Source organism: Dipodomys ordii, unplaced genomic scaffold (assembly GCF_000151885.1).
Source record: "Dipodomys ordii isolate 6190 unplaced genomic scaffold, Dord_2.0 Scaffold88, whole genome shotgun sequence".
NCBI lineage: Eukaryota > Metazoa > Chordata > Mammalia > Rodentia > Heteromyidae > Dipodomys > Dipodomys ordii.
The window spans coordinates 6,053,636-6,068,927 of NW_012267304.1; the positions used below are offsets into that span (position 1 = coordinate 6,053,636).

Below are 15,292 nucleotides of genomic sequence, written 5' to 3' on the forward strand. Positions count from 1 at the left end.
GCCGGAAGTGGTGCTGTGGCTCAAGTGGTAGTGCTCTAGCTTTGAGCTGAAGAGCTGAGGGACAGCGCCCAGTCCCAGAGTTCAGGCCCCACGACCGGACCCCCCCAAAAAAAATCTGTCCAATTTGTTGATGTAACAACTCATAGCTATGAAATTTCCTCTGAGTACTGCCTTTGCTCTGTTCCAGAGGTGGTGGTAATTTGTGTGTTCATTTTTGTTGAGTACATGAACATTTGAATTTTCTTTCTAATCTCTTCAGTGACCCATTGGTGGTTCAACAGTGTGTTGTTCAGCCTCCATGTGTTACAGGATTTTCTTGGGTGGCATTTGGTGTTGAATTCTAATTTTATTCCCTTGTGGTCTGAGAGAATGCAGGACGTAATATTTCAATGTTTCTCTATTTTGATAGATTTGTTACCTAAAATTTGGTCTATTTTGGAGAATGTTCCATATGCTGCTGAGAAGAATGTGTATTCTGTTGTTGATGGGTGAAATATTCTATATATGTCTGTTAAGTCTAGTTGGTCTATGCAGTTGTTTAAATCTGCTGTTTCTCTGGTGAGTTTTTGCTGAGTTGATCTATCCAGCAGGGAAAGTGGTGTGTTATATTCTCTGATGATCCATATCTTTGGATCTATGTGTGCATGTGTGCTTTGAGGGAAAGTAGTGTTTCTTGGATAAATTTGGATGCTATGGTATTTGGTGACTAGATATTTAGAATTGTTATATCCTCCTGTAGAAGAGATCCTTTTACTAGAATGTAGTATCATTTTTTATCTCTTCTCACTAATTTTAATTTTATTTCATATAATATTAGGATGGCAACACCAGCTTATTTGTGGTAGATTTTATTCCAGCCTTTCACTTTCAGGATATGTTTGTTTTTGTAGAGAAGGTGTATCTCTTGAAGACAGCAGATAGACAGATCCTGTTTTTTGATCCAATTAGAGATTCTATGTCATTTAATTGGAGAGTTAAGTCCATTAACATTGAAAGTTAGGATTGAGAGGTGTTTGGTAGTTCATGTCATATTATCCACCTTCTTAGGGGCTGTGTCACTTAGGTTCTGCCTATGTTTATCTGATTCTTTGGGGGCTGTTTCTTTGCTTTCTTTGTGTTCTACTTGTTTCTCTATGTGTAAGACATCTTTAAGTATCTTTTGTAGTGATGGTTTGGTAGAGACATTTTTTTCAGTTTTTCTTTGCAGTGGAAGGTTTTTATTTTCCCCTCAGTTATGAAGGAGAGTCTAGCTGGGTACACCATTCTTTATTGATAATTGTTTGCTTTGGGGCATGCATACTTCATTCTAGGCTCTTCTTGCTTTCATGGTCTTTGCTGAGAAATCTGTAGTTATTTGGATTGGTTTTCCTTTATAGGTGATTGATATTTTCTCCCTGACAGCTTTAAGGATCCTTTCCTTGGTTTCTATTGATCCTGTCCAGATTACAATGTGGCGATGGGATGTCCTGTTCTGGTCTGGTCTATTTGGGTTTCTAAAGGCTTCTTCTATCTAAATGGGCATATCTTTTTGCATGTTTGGGAAGTTCTCTGCTAGGATTCTGTTAAATAAATTTCCTAGACCTTTGGCTTCTATTTCTAGGGCCTCTTCTACACCCATTAGCCTTATATATGCTGAATAGATCTATCATATTTTTTCGATTTGTTTTGAATACTTGTATATTCTTTCTCTATAATGTCTAAACTGTCTTCTATCCCAGAGATATGGTCTTCTGCATGGTGTAGGCTACTGTCCAGACTTTCTACTTTGTTTTTTATTTCCCTTCTAAATGTACAGTTTTAATGGCTTCAACTTCATTGTTGAAGCTTTGTTTCAGATCTTGTATGGATTTCTTTGCCTCCTTGATTTGGTTTTCTATGTTCACTCTCAAATCCCTTAGTTGAGTGGTTATACTTTTACTGGACTCCCTTTCTTTTATTGGAATTCATTCAGCTTTCTGGTTGTGGATTCCATGAATTACTCTATTAATTTTTGTTTGCTTCATCACACTCACACATAGCCTTATGTAGGCTAAAGCCTACATAAGCATTCAGTATGTTTACCAGTAGTGTTTGTAAAGCATTTTGAGAGGTATCCTCTGGATTTTTTTTTATTAAATGCTCTGTTGCCTGTTTGTCCTGGGTGGGAGTTGAAATTCCTTGACTTGCCATTTTTCTTGTGTTTCTGTGGCTTGTTCTGCCCATCTGGGCATGAAAGCAAATACAGCTCCTCACTAAAACACAAGTACCAACCCAGAGCCCTGTGGTTGCACAGATTTTGGAGATTTACAATTAATGATGGGTGTTTTCACTCTCTCTCTCACCTTTTTGGGAGTGAGTGTATATCCAATTACACAGAAGAACACAATTCTAAGACAAGCACCTACCCAGAGCTCTGTCATTGCAGACTTTGGGAGTTTACAATCAACGATGTGTATTTTCACTCTATCTCACCCATTTTGGAGTGAGATTATATCCTGTTACACACCAGAACACACATCTAAGACTAGCACTTACCTAAAGCACTGTAGAAGAACAGCCTTTGGGGTATTACAATCAACAATGAGAGTTTTCACGGTATCTCACTTTTGGGGGGTGAGAATGTATCAATTACACACAAAATTACAATTCTAAAACATGTCCCCACCCAGAGTCCTGTACTTACACAGGAATTGGAGGTTCACACTTAAAATGTGTATTTTCACTATTTCTTCTTTTTGGATTTGTAAATATCTCCACTTCCCCACCAGAACACAATTTTATGGTGAGCCTGAACCCAAAGCCCTGTAGTTGCACCGACTTTGGAAGTTCTCACTCAATGATAGGTGTTTTCACTAAATCTCTCCTTTTTTGGAGATGAAAGTATATCCAGTCCCTCATCAGAACACAATTTTAAGATAAGCACCAACTCAAAGTCCTGTGATCGTGTAGACTTTGGAGGTACACAATCCAAATAGGTATATCACTCTATCTATCCTCTGTTGAATATGTAAGTATGCCCAATACCACCACTGAGCACAGATTTAAGACAAAATCCACACCTGGGAGTTGACTCATTTTAGAGGTTCCCAATAATAGATAGGTGTTCCCTTATTTACCTCTACTTATCTTTGTCAGAGGAGGGGTATTATGTTTCACAAGTGGGGATTATTAACAGTTGTAATCAGTGAGTAGCTATATTATGAGGTTTAGAATGGTTTGGGCCAAAGGAGTAACTCTCTGTACCACTTTGGCACAGTCTCACTGGCTACAGCTATAGTCTAGCTCAATGTTTTACACTTGGGGACCAACAAGTAAAGAAGTGGAAGAGAGAATGAAGGAATAGAAATAATTGTAAATGGATTGAGGTGTAGTAAGAAGAAAGATTAAGATATACAATGAAATATAGAAGGAAAAAAACAGATTAGAGGGATGTAGCAAAGGAAAGGAAAAGAGAGGAAATTATAACCTAACTTCTAAGTAACAAAACAAAAAAGTAATGAAGAAAAATATACATTAAAAATTAGAACAATTATGTATATATGAAGTAATAATACTAAAATTGGAATACTAATATTGTGCAGTAGGGAATTGGGTGATCAATTTATATTCTGAATTAAGTCTATACACAGTTAAAAAGAAAGCCTAGTGGTCACCATATGCTGTGTATCCAGTTGTGAACAGAACAGCAATGAGGAAGGAGGAAAAACACCAGGAGCAAGTCCTTTTCTTAAACTTAGATATGTGATAGATATTGTCACTTTAATAATAGTTGTAAAATTCAAAGTGAATCCTACTATCCCAGTCTTCACACCTCTTCATATGGTTAGAAAGACTATAAATCCCATAGAGAAGGATGCAAGGTCAAGAACTTTTACTCCATGTATCTTAATATGATTCTAGTTGATTCCCAATCCATGTATCTTAATATTATTCTAGTTGATTCCCAATCTCTTCTTGGTCTCTACTCTCCTCTGAGCCTGAACTCACTGTTCCTGTGTCCAAAACCTGGCTTTCCCATTATTTGATCACTTGTTTTTCTTAATGCAACTCCTATGTACTTTCTTTGTGAAGCTTCCTTTTTGTAGGCTGTTAAGCATCTCTCTTTTTTTTCCCTCTCTCTCTCCCCCTCCCAATATCTCCTCTTCAGTGACAACCTGCTTTATTTTTGCACAGTGCTGTCATGCTGATACTCTTCAAGGATAAGTACTGTTTCTTGTTCATTTCTCACCCTAAAATCTGGTAAACTTCTATTCATCCTTCAATACACTACTCAAAAGGCATGTCCTCTGACACCTCTAGGCAACACTAACTTTCCTTCCGAAGTATTTTCTGGTACCTTGGTACATACTAGCCATGGTGTCAATTCTAAATTAATTAATAGACTTGTAAAAATTCAATGATTTTCTAAACGTTACAGAATAATCCCAAAATAGAATTGGAATTATTCCATAATTATTTATTAAAGGCATTTCTTTGGGGGTTTATAAGAGACTTACTACCATTCAGGGGACTGAGACAAGAGATTAATAAGTTCAAAGCCAGCCTGGGCTATTTAGTAAGGTCCAAGGAAGCATGAACTATGTAGTAAGACATTGTCTCAACAAACCAACAAAGCAACAATATCTAGTAACTAAAAATCAACCTCCCAGATTAAGACTATATAACAAGATATAATTTGTTCCTAAAATGTAATATAAAAGCATAGAGTTTATTTTTCCGATCATTATATGCCTCATACATTTACCCAAAGTAGTCTATTATGTTCACACATATAGTTACTTGTCAAGAAGTTGTTTTATATCTCATTCTACTGAGTTTTTCCTTTCATAGTTCATCAGGAGTCAGTGTCCTGGCTTTTAGCCTTGTGCATGTTACTTCTGTAGGTTTAAGAGCTCTTTTCTTCCTTATACAGAAGTAACATCACTTAGTTCAGCAGAAACAGGTGCTTGTGCCCAAGAAACCTTATTTAGCATGCTTGAGAATATTCATTTGTTAGAATGTATTATTGAGTATGATACCTTATGACAACCTAGGGCTTTTTACATTTCAAGTCCTGATGATACACTGGGAACATTAGCTACACTTCGTATTCTATTTTTCCAAGGCATCTTATGCCTACCTCGGTTGCAACTTGACAGTAGCTGTTTGAAGCCATGGACTGAGCTTTATTCATCCCTTTCTATACTCTCTATACCAAATGCCATAGTTTAGACATATGAATAATGGTGGCAGGGGAATATAAAAGGCTGTGTTATTTTTGGAACAATATCTCACACATTTCTTATGTCTGGTAGTATGATTATTACATTGATTTTTCACAGGAAAGGATAACACTCAGTTAAAATAATGCTTATCCTTTTATAAAGTCATATAGCTCTTATTTTATTAAATACCTTCGTTTTGCAGTTTAAGTAACCATTACTTGTTTGTGTGTGATTGTATTTCTTTGTGCGTGTGTGCGTGCGTGTATGTGTGTGTGTGTGTGTGTGTGTGTGTGTGTGTGTGTGTGTGTGTGTGTGTGTGTGTGTGTACTGTTCCTAGGGCTTGAACTCAGGGCTTTGCCACTGTTCCTGAGCTTTTCTACTCAAGGTTCATGCAATACCAATCAAACCACAGCTTCCCTTATGGCTTTTTTGGTGGTTAATTGGAGAGAAGTGTCTCAGATTTTCATGCCTGAGCTGGCTTCAAATTGAGATCCTAAGATCTCAGCTTTCTGCATAGCTAGGATTACGGGTATGAGTCACTGGCACCTGGCTTATAGTTGTCTTTCAGTCTGCATATCTGGCCAACATTTTATATATTATATGCAGACTCAGATGAAACCTTCTGATTGAGTGTGTAACATTACTAGCAGATAGGCACTTATTTATCTCCTTATGCCTATCACCTGACACTGTGCCTGGAACATGAGAAATAATAAAGGAGTATTGTTTGAGAGATGAGTACACACAGAGATGGGTGTTTAAGGAGCCTTAATAATAGATCATATTATCTGCCTTCTCAAAGAGTAGTATGTCTTTGTTTTGTTTCAGGATTCCTTGAAATAAAAGTTAACCAGAAATAAAAAAGGATAAAACATTGATTGATATATTTTCCTATAAAAGGCAATGTTGGTTTAATATGTCTGTAACATATCAATGTTTATTATTATGCCATTCCTGAGACTAGGGTATACCTTGTAGGTGGTTGACATGATTGGGATTGTGGTGACACCAGAAATTTACCAAGAACAATTGAAGGAGAAATAACATACTGAGATGAATAACTTCAATTTGTGAACACAGGTTTCCCTCCCTTTCTTTCCTCAATATTATTGTCTAGATGTGTTCTAAGAAACAATTCATATTCCATGGGACTAATTTGGAAACAATGAATTGATTTCCCCCTCAGGTCTTCCTGACTCTATCTCCTTATAGAAAAACCTGCCCCTGCTTTATCTGCAATTTTCTTCCCAGAGTATCTGTATCACATATTCCTCCCCATAATTGAGGGTTGGACCTTGTTATCTCAGCTTGAGGTATTTCCAGGGCCACAGAAAGACAAAGCTACAAAGCAGTCTTTTCTTTGTTGATTGTGTGATTGGGTAGGATCTGTAGTAGGCTGAACCAATCATAAGTCATATCCTCTATAAATGATCAGTGGGAGCTATAACCAAGTAGTACAGTAATGAAGAGCAAGGGGACCATACTACCTAATGGATCCAACAACTTTCCAATGAAGAGTTTACGTGAATTGGCTAGAAGGCCATGGAGAAGCCAGCATACTCAATTGTGAGATCTTTCAAATTAGGCTTTTGGTTTCTAGAAAATTGTTTTGAGTAGATTATGAGCTTTTCTCATACCTATGACCAGTTTTCATTAAAACAAAATATTTGCCTTTGATGGGAGTTAGAGATGGGGAATGTTTATAAGTAGGGCTATGGCCATCTAGATGTTTATACCCAACCATTGTGAAGTGGGATAAGTGGAAAGTAGGTCTTCTCACATCCCATTCTTTCTGCAGCATTTGAAGGAAATGTTTTGTTAAGGGTGGAAAGATTTATTTTGTCTGTTTCAGAGGTTTTTGTTCATAGTTGGCTGACTTCATTGCTTTGGGCTTGAGGTTAAGCTGAAAGGGAGTTGGTGTTCACTTGGTTTCCAAGAAAGAGAAGGAAGGGGAGAGGAAAAAGGAAAGAAAGGACTTGGAAAGACAAACAGAGATAGAGACAGAGAGAGATGCTTTCTAAAGCAGTTCCTAATAAGATGCTGAAGTACATTCTCAGTTCTTCTAAAATTTAGAAATGGAGGCATTTTTCAATTGATTTTTTAAAAAAATTTTTCTGTAATAGTGTTTGTGCTTGATTAGGCTGGTACTCTACCATTAGATCCATGCCTCAATCTTTGGTTTTTAATGGTTATTTTGAAGATAAAGTCTAGCAAATGTTTATGCCCAGTCTGTCCTTCAAGTATAATCCTTCAGATCTCAGCCTCCTGAGATTACAGGAGGATTACAACAAGACTTTCTATTAACATACATTAGTTGTACAAGTGGGAAGCTTCATTGTGACATTTTCTATATATGCCTACAATGTACCTTATCAAATGCTCCTCATCGATCACTCTCCTTTATCCTCTTCCCATTTCTTTTTTTTATCCTCTTCACATTTCTTTAAACAATTTCAACAGTTTTTTGTTTTATTTTCATATATATAAACATATATATGAAAAATATAGATATAGCACTTCAACAATATGCACCCTCATTCTTTACTCCATTTTCCCTCACTTTCCTGCTGATACCCCCTAGCAGAGCTTGTTATACTTTTCTGTCATTTTTTTAGTATGTATTAATTGAACCGTGATGTTTATTCTGGTTAAGGAACAGAAACTTGAGGAAAATTTGCTTCATTTTTTGTGAGCACAAATTCATTGTCCACCATTATGGCAAAATAAAGGTACTTTTTATGGGAAATGTGAGCTCTGTTAACGTTGATCTAGGCTTCTAGTTTAGAAATAAGGTCACCACTCGTTTGTCTTCATGTAGCTTTTCTCTTTGAACATGCTATGGATACCTTCCCTATGGAATGCTGATCTTGAAACAGAGAAAGAATCTAGGATGATAAGCTCTAATTCATAAATTGAAATGTAGCAAAAACTGAATTTCTAAACTCAAGTGGGAGGAAATGTGTGGATACTTTAAGTTGAGTGGCTAAGGGAATGGTATGATTATCATCCATGCATAGTAACAAAGAGCAGCCAATACTCCGAAGACTGAATACTTTCATTTATCAGATACTGCTTAACTGGGCTCCTAGTCTGCATCTAATTTTTTCCACTTATTTCTTTGAAGTATCTTTTAGAGTAATCATTTCTTTTTTGCTTAAAAATTTCTGTATCCTTGTAGTTTATGCATCTTACTTTCTCTTCTTAGAAGTGTCAATATTGGAAATGAAAAGACTGAAACTGGTAATAATGCATTGATTTGCAAATATAAATATACATCAGATAATCACTGGCATTTTCTTGGCTTTAGCTCATGCAGCATATACAATGAATAATAAAGTATGGTACTCATATATTTAGAAGCTTAAGAATTCATTCCAAATAAACCCTATTCTTCCCTCATACTGCATACATTATATGTGATCTGGAATATGGTGGCTTATTACCCATTTTCTTACGTGCGATCTCACATTCAAATTTGGAACTATAATATGCTGGCCTCTGGGACTCAAATAATATCAAGCTTTAACTGAAAACAATTGAATTCACTTGAAAATGTGTAAGCAGAGAAACCAATCTCATTTGCTTGTGTGAATGAGAGAGAAAATGAATGTATTCCATATGAGTGTGCTTGTATGTATGTCAGCAGTGAGCTATCTCTTGCATAATCTAAGATTGAAACTAGGCAGCTGTAAAAAGAGCCAGTGACTCCCTTGCTTGTCCGGCTGCTTTTGCAAATCTCCTGCCTAACAAGAAGCCCAACTCCTCCTGATCAAATGATCTTAGAAATGGCTTCCCTCCATTACACACTGTAATGCTATCTCCCCGGCGAGGCTCTTTGAAACAGCACACCCTTGTCTCTGATAGCAGAGTTCTGTTGGTGAGTGCCCCAGAAGAGGCAAGCCCCAAAACAAGTTCATCTAAGAATTGGCACACCCAACGAACAGAACCTTTTGAAGTTCTGGCAGTAAACCACCCAATTTTGGGCCTTTGGATGGGAAAAACAATTGAAATCAGTAAGTACCAGCCTGCAGTCATTTGAAATGAAAAAGCTATACTATTTACCACTATCTATACTATTTATGACTATCTTAAAAACCGAAGTGCATATTAGAAAAGTGTGTGTTTATGTGTTTACTTAGCTACATGTTGTATTTGCATAGTATATAGTTGAAAGAAAATTTGCCAGAGTCCAGAAGTTTAAAGTATTCTAATCTCAATTCTTTAACTTATTTTGTGACCCTAAGCAGATCACTTAATCTATGCATTTTGTAAATTTCTTATATGAGAAATGTAGATTGAAGCCCTTCTTCATGATTAAAATAAATTAATGAATTATATAGAGCTCTGTTTAATAACCTCAGATATAATGCTTATTTAAAAGAAGATACTGTACTATGTAGTATGAAAGTATATAGGTGTAAGGGATGGTCTCTTACCCTTAAGGAGCTTATGATCTAGTGAGAGAAATGACATGCATAATTGTGTACAATTTGAGAAGATGATGAAAAAACTAAGTGAGTCCATCTGATCAGCTATAGGGAAAGGGTTGTCTTTTGCTCACTTACGTTGGGAGTGATATGTACTTTTAGAGCTTCTGAGAGACACAGAATTAACCTATTCTCCTCCCGTGAAATGCTCCACTTGGATATCATAGCCTATTATGGAAAGTAATATTTTGGAAAGTGTGTAAAAATATTAAAATTCAGGTTGCTATGCTTTTTATTTTATTAGCTATAAATATTTGTACAAAAGACTTGCCATTCAATGAAGTAGGGTATGAATACAATGCATTTTGAAAAATGTCACCCCTTTTAACATGCTCACACATCCCTCCCAACCCATCCTTTCTCTCACTTTTCTTAATTTTGTAGGATATATATCGAATTCTTGACTGCACTCTCCCTGCTTTTCCTCTTCATCTACTCCTCTCCTCCCCCAAGTTGCTGTATAAATGCAAAGCAATGCACAATATTTCTTTAATTCTTAAAATATTATTCCTTTAGTAGAGAGTAAGATGATTATTTTCCTTAGCTTTTTATTATTGTTTTTACAGTAATTTTTAAAATGTCTTCTATATTTTCTTAGATTATTCATCATAATTGATGAATAATTGATGATCTGGGTGGTTCATTGCTAATAATGCATCCAAGAAAAAAATGTGTTTGGTGTTAGCATAGGCTACAGAGCATGGTCTATTTCCAAGTTAAGTCTACATCTGAAAGCTAAGCATCTTGAAAACATATGCTTTAAGATACAAAGAAACCTAGAAAATGCCAATGGTTTAAGTCTACAATATCCACCATCAACATACAATTCAGTGTAGATATTATTTTTCTAATAAAGGTAGCATCCTGGTCCTCTTATACAAGGAACATACCAATGTTGAACCATTGTCAAGGGAGAGATCAGTTGACATTAGTTTTATATTTACTTAATACTTTGAAGTGTAAAAGCTATCTTTAAAAATTTAATTCTGATCTAAATAGCTAATTCTTGTATTGAATTACCACCACTGTCTCCTGCCAAAGAAGAATTTCTGGGTGCTAAAATTAGCAATATTAGTAAGTTCATTATGGATATTTTCTCTAGCCTGTATCCCAGTCCTGTGTGAAATCCCCAGTTTGATATAAAAAAGATAATAAACTATGATGCTGTGCTCATAAATTTGTGATAACAACTTTGTGTTGCTGGTGGCTTTAGAGCTTTCACCTATGGTTTCATTACATGGTGATAGTGGCTGTGCATTTGCTGGTGTGGTCTTTGGTTTTGTGAAAAGAAGCAGTAATTAGTTTTTACTCAAAAATAAGTAGTCACAGGTTTTGAAAGCACACAGAATAATGCAGCCATGTATTTGTTTCTGTATGTGTCTCTGATGGTATGAGATGTGATGAAAATATTTATTTCATTTGCTTATGGTTTAATAGATGGCCTTGCAAGTTGTAGGACAAGAATTTCCAGATTCCTGTCTTTTGCATATATAGAGCACCTTTAGCTAATCGGCACAAAAGGCAGTTTTGGATGCATTCTATTCAATACATACCATCCTAGGAATTTTGGTCACATTAACTAGAATGTAGTTGACTACCTATCATGTCCCTTCTTTTCTGATCTATAAAAATCCATACCTTGTTTTTCGTGCTTATTGATCGATCATTCTCTGAGTATTTAGTTTGACACTACATTAAGAGAATATATTTTGGAGGACTGGAAGAATAATGGCAATTTTTAATCATTCCTATTTATTTCATCTACATTTGTCATTCATCTTTTTTTAGTATTGGGGATTGAACCCAGGACCTTCTGCATGCCCGGCATGTGCTCATCTATTTAAGTCCCACCCTCAGGCCTTTTGTTTAAATTTGGGGACTGGCCTAGAACTTGAGATCTTCCTACTTCCAATAGTAGTTTTCCTCTAAAATATTTGGCAGTAAAAGTCTGTGTTAAAAGGCAAGTCAGTGAAGGGTGTGTGTGTGTGTGTGTGTGTGTGTGTGTGTGTGTGTGTGTGTGTGTGTATGCTCGTGTATTCACTAGTGTACATATGTTCCCACACTTGTACATGAGACTTCATGGAGAGAGGAAATTTGGGAAAGAAAGAGGGAGTTTTGTAGTATTCTGGAAAAGGATTGTTTATACTTCTTGATTATCATGAAACACAGTTACTTTTTTATTGAAGATGAATTTCAAGTGTAATTACAGAGTAATTACAATTCTCTCTAAAGAATCCAATTCTCTCTAAAGAAAACTAATAGCTAAACGTGAAATTAAATTTGTGAACAGATATTAATTGCTGCTGTTCATGAATTCATGTTAGCTGATTCTCCATGCTGCTAAGAGCCTATTTCTAGGAGTGAAACAATTGTCCTGTTCAAGATCTAGTGTGCCCCTCACTTGCAAGTGTCCATTCTGCTGTAGAAGTGGACAATAATAGTTAAACTTTGAAGATAAACAGTTTTTTGATTGACTTGATAGAGAATAATGGTGTTTTTGTACAATTCTTGAAATAGAGCCTACAGCTATCCCAAGCAAAATAGTCTTCCAGATCTTGGAAATAATGACATCATATGTAGATTGAACCAGTGATCCATTAATACTGTACTTTGTAACAAGCTGTCTCCAAAAAAGATATTTCTTAGGAAGTTGGTATCATTTACAATCATAACAAATCTCCTTTTCCTACATTTGTGGAATAGGAGATACTTCCACTCAGGGAAACAAATGCATTAACATCAAGGCTTCCTTAAATGTTCCTGCCTTTTCTTCATAGGTCCAAAAGTGAGCTTTGAAGCATTTGCTTTGAAAGTGGGCTAAAGATAACAAGAACTTCGTGCATTTATACTTGTGTCACAAAATCAGGATTTTGTGGAGTAAATACAATATGATTATTATTGGTTGTACCTTGAAAAGCATAATAAGCATTGAGGTAAAATCAAGATAATTCAAGCAAAACTAACTCAAGTTTCTAGGTAAAGAAATGATTAGATTTAGCTCATGCTATACTATGTTTTCAGTGTGGAACAGGATATAGGTACTTCATTCTCATTTCCATGTCCCTAAAAGCTTTATTCCAACTCCTCTTAGGACATTAATGAGTTGAATGGAATTAAAAGAATTCCAGTATAGTAGAAGTAGAAAGATTTGTCTTATAAGTTAGGTTCTTGGCACACTGACTATGATAATGATAATAAGGCGAGTATGTGTTGAAATTTGGGCTTTTGATTACTAGTGCAACACAGAAGAGAATTAGAGTTTTATAGCCCAAGTAGGTCTTCTCAACCTAAACTACACATGGTAAGGTGATGTCATGGGCAATCAGGTAGCCTGAAAAGAAGCAGGGCATCTACCACCTTCTCCAGTTAGAGTGTAATTAGAGAGGAAAAAGACCACTGTGCTGTGAGCCACACCTATTTATCAAGACCTAAGGAGCACAGTATTCTAAATTATGTAGTTGCCCTAGAATCCTTGCTGTCCCAGACTCTCACTTGCCTTATAATGCAAGGTCTAGATTGTTGTAAAGAGGTCAAACATGTTGCTTTAACTTCTGTCATCTTAAGTTAAAGAATATGTCATCAGAACAAGTTAAAGAATATATCATCTGGAGAATGGTGGCTCTCTGTCCCTGTTAGACACTTTTTTTCCCTGAAATCTATCTTCTGGGTATTTCTATTTAAATGCTCTATTTCTTTCCAATAATTTCCATGTTTAATTTTTACCAAGATAGATTCTGAGATTTGCATAACAATCACTTCATATTTAGACATTAATTTTGAATGGCAGAAAAATCAATCTGGTGGCAAATTCTTCTCAGTAGCTAAAATAAAGTAGAAAGAATGTCATAGATGGGTTAAATAAATCTTAACCCACTTTTTTCATTATAAGAATGGTGAATATAGAAGGAGCAAAATAATCAAAATGTGAAAGAGAATGTAGAATTAATGCTGGTTTCATATTCTTGTTAGAATATTTACTGGTTCTGTTGATACTTAGGCATGTAATTTATGCTTGATGCCACAGTTACTTTTTCATTGTACCTCATGTCCTAGACTTACCTATATAGGAACATATAAGGCTGATCAACTTGTGAGAAGTAGAAACAAAACAATTATTGCTGAGTGATTTCACTATTTTAATACTTTAAAAAATTCAGAATTTGTTTTATTTTATTAAGAAAGTATAAGACATGACAAAGAAAAAGATCTTCTATCCAAATGGAAATCAAGCCTATTGATAGTTGGCAGTCACTTGAGCAGAAGATATATTTATTAATATCAATCAATCAATAAATAAATAACTTATTGTTAAAACTTAAGAGAAATTAAAAATAGTGAAAATTAAATTTTATTGGTATATTTTAATTATTCAAAGAAAGTGTTTCATTAAGATAATTTCATACACATATATATAATTTAATTTGATCATACTTATCTCCCTATTACTCTCTTCTTGTGCTTATTGGTCTTCTTCTTCTCAAATAATCCCCCTTTTACTTTGTATCATTTTGTTTAAATATATAGACTATATATGAGAAGGAACATGCAATATTTATCTTTCTGAGTCTAGCTTGTTTTGCTTAACATGATGATCTCCAGTTCTATCCATTTTCCTATAACAACATGATTTCATCAAATCTAGTAAAATTTTATGTAACAATTTAACATTCAGTTCGTTATGGAAAATAATAAACACATTATAACCACTAAAGGACTAAAGTGTACTCCATTACACCATTTCTTATTTCTGTAGTTAATGAGAACTTGACCTTTTTTTATTCTCATTGCTGTACTTAGATTTGCTAGTAATGTTGTTAGACTAAAATGATATGCTAAGTCATATTTAGACATTTCTCATGTTCCTAAATCAGTGCCTGGTAATATTGGTAAATTAAGAGACTCCTTTCGATGAGAGTTGATTTTCCTCGTAATCAAACTAAAGATTCACTTGGAAGGTAGCTTTACCAATAAATTTGTGCTGACAAGTGTACTGGTGTAAGATGAAAACTTGAGTTAGAACATGTAAACAGTTGAAGACAGAAATTTCCTTAAAGAGTCAATGCTTTTCCAGTTTACTTCCATCTCCCAATGAAATGAAATCCAAATATACCTGGCTTTGGCATAAGATGCTAAAGAATTATGAAAATAAGAGCAAATAAATTGCTAAAATCCAGACTCATCCTGGTTACCTCTGTCACTTCCCTTGTTCTTTTTTTCTAGGTCATAAAACTTGACAGAAAGTAAGGTTATAGCTTCTCAGGGCTCTGGAGCTCATCTTTGTTCATGGTGACATTCAAACCACTTCTATCTTTCACCTGCTTGGGGGAGAAGGTGCTCTATTGTTTTCCCTAACAGTACATGCCAATTCTACTGTAACTGCAGACCTATGGAGTGGATACTTGATTCATTACCCTAAAAACAGCACAGAATATTTTATATATCAGGTATGCACAAAGAAGAAATAGACATCACGTGGTTGTGGGTCATTAAACATCAATAGCCAAACCAGTGTCTGTTCTAAATTCTGAGGAGTTTGTGTGCCACTTGAACACTTCAATCACCAGTATATGGTTGTAAAGATGATCTTAAGTTATTGAGAGATTGTATATGTAAAACACAAAG

At 35.3% G+C, this 15,292-nt stretch overlaps 1 protein-coding gene across 2 annotated transcripts in view; it reads left to right on the forward strand.

Annotated features, from left to right (window-relative positions):
• Pak3 (p21 protein (Cdc42/Rac)-activated kinase 3) overlaps positions 1-15,292 on the forward strand; it is a 250,362-nt gene that overhangs the window by 143,849 nt on the left and 91,221 nt on the right. The gene's annotated exons all lie outside the window — the stretch shown is intronic.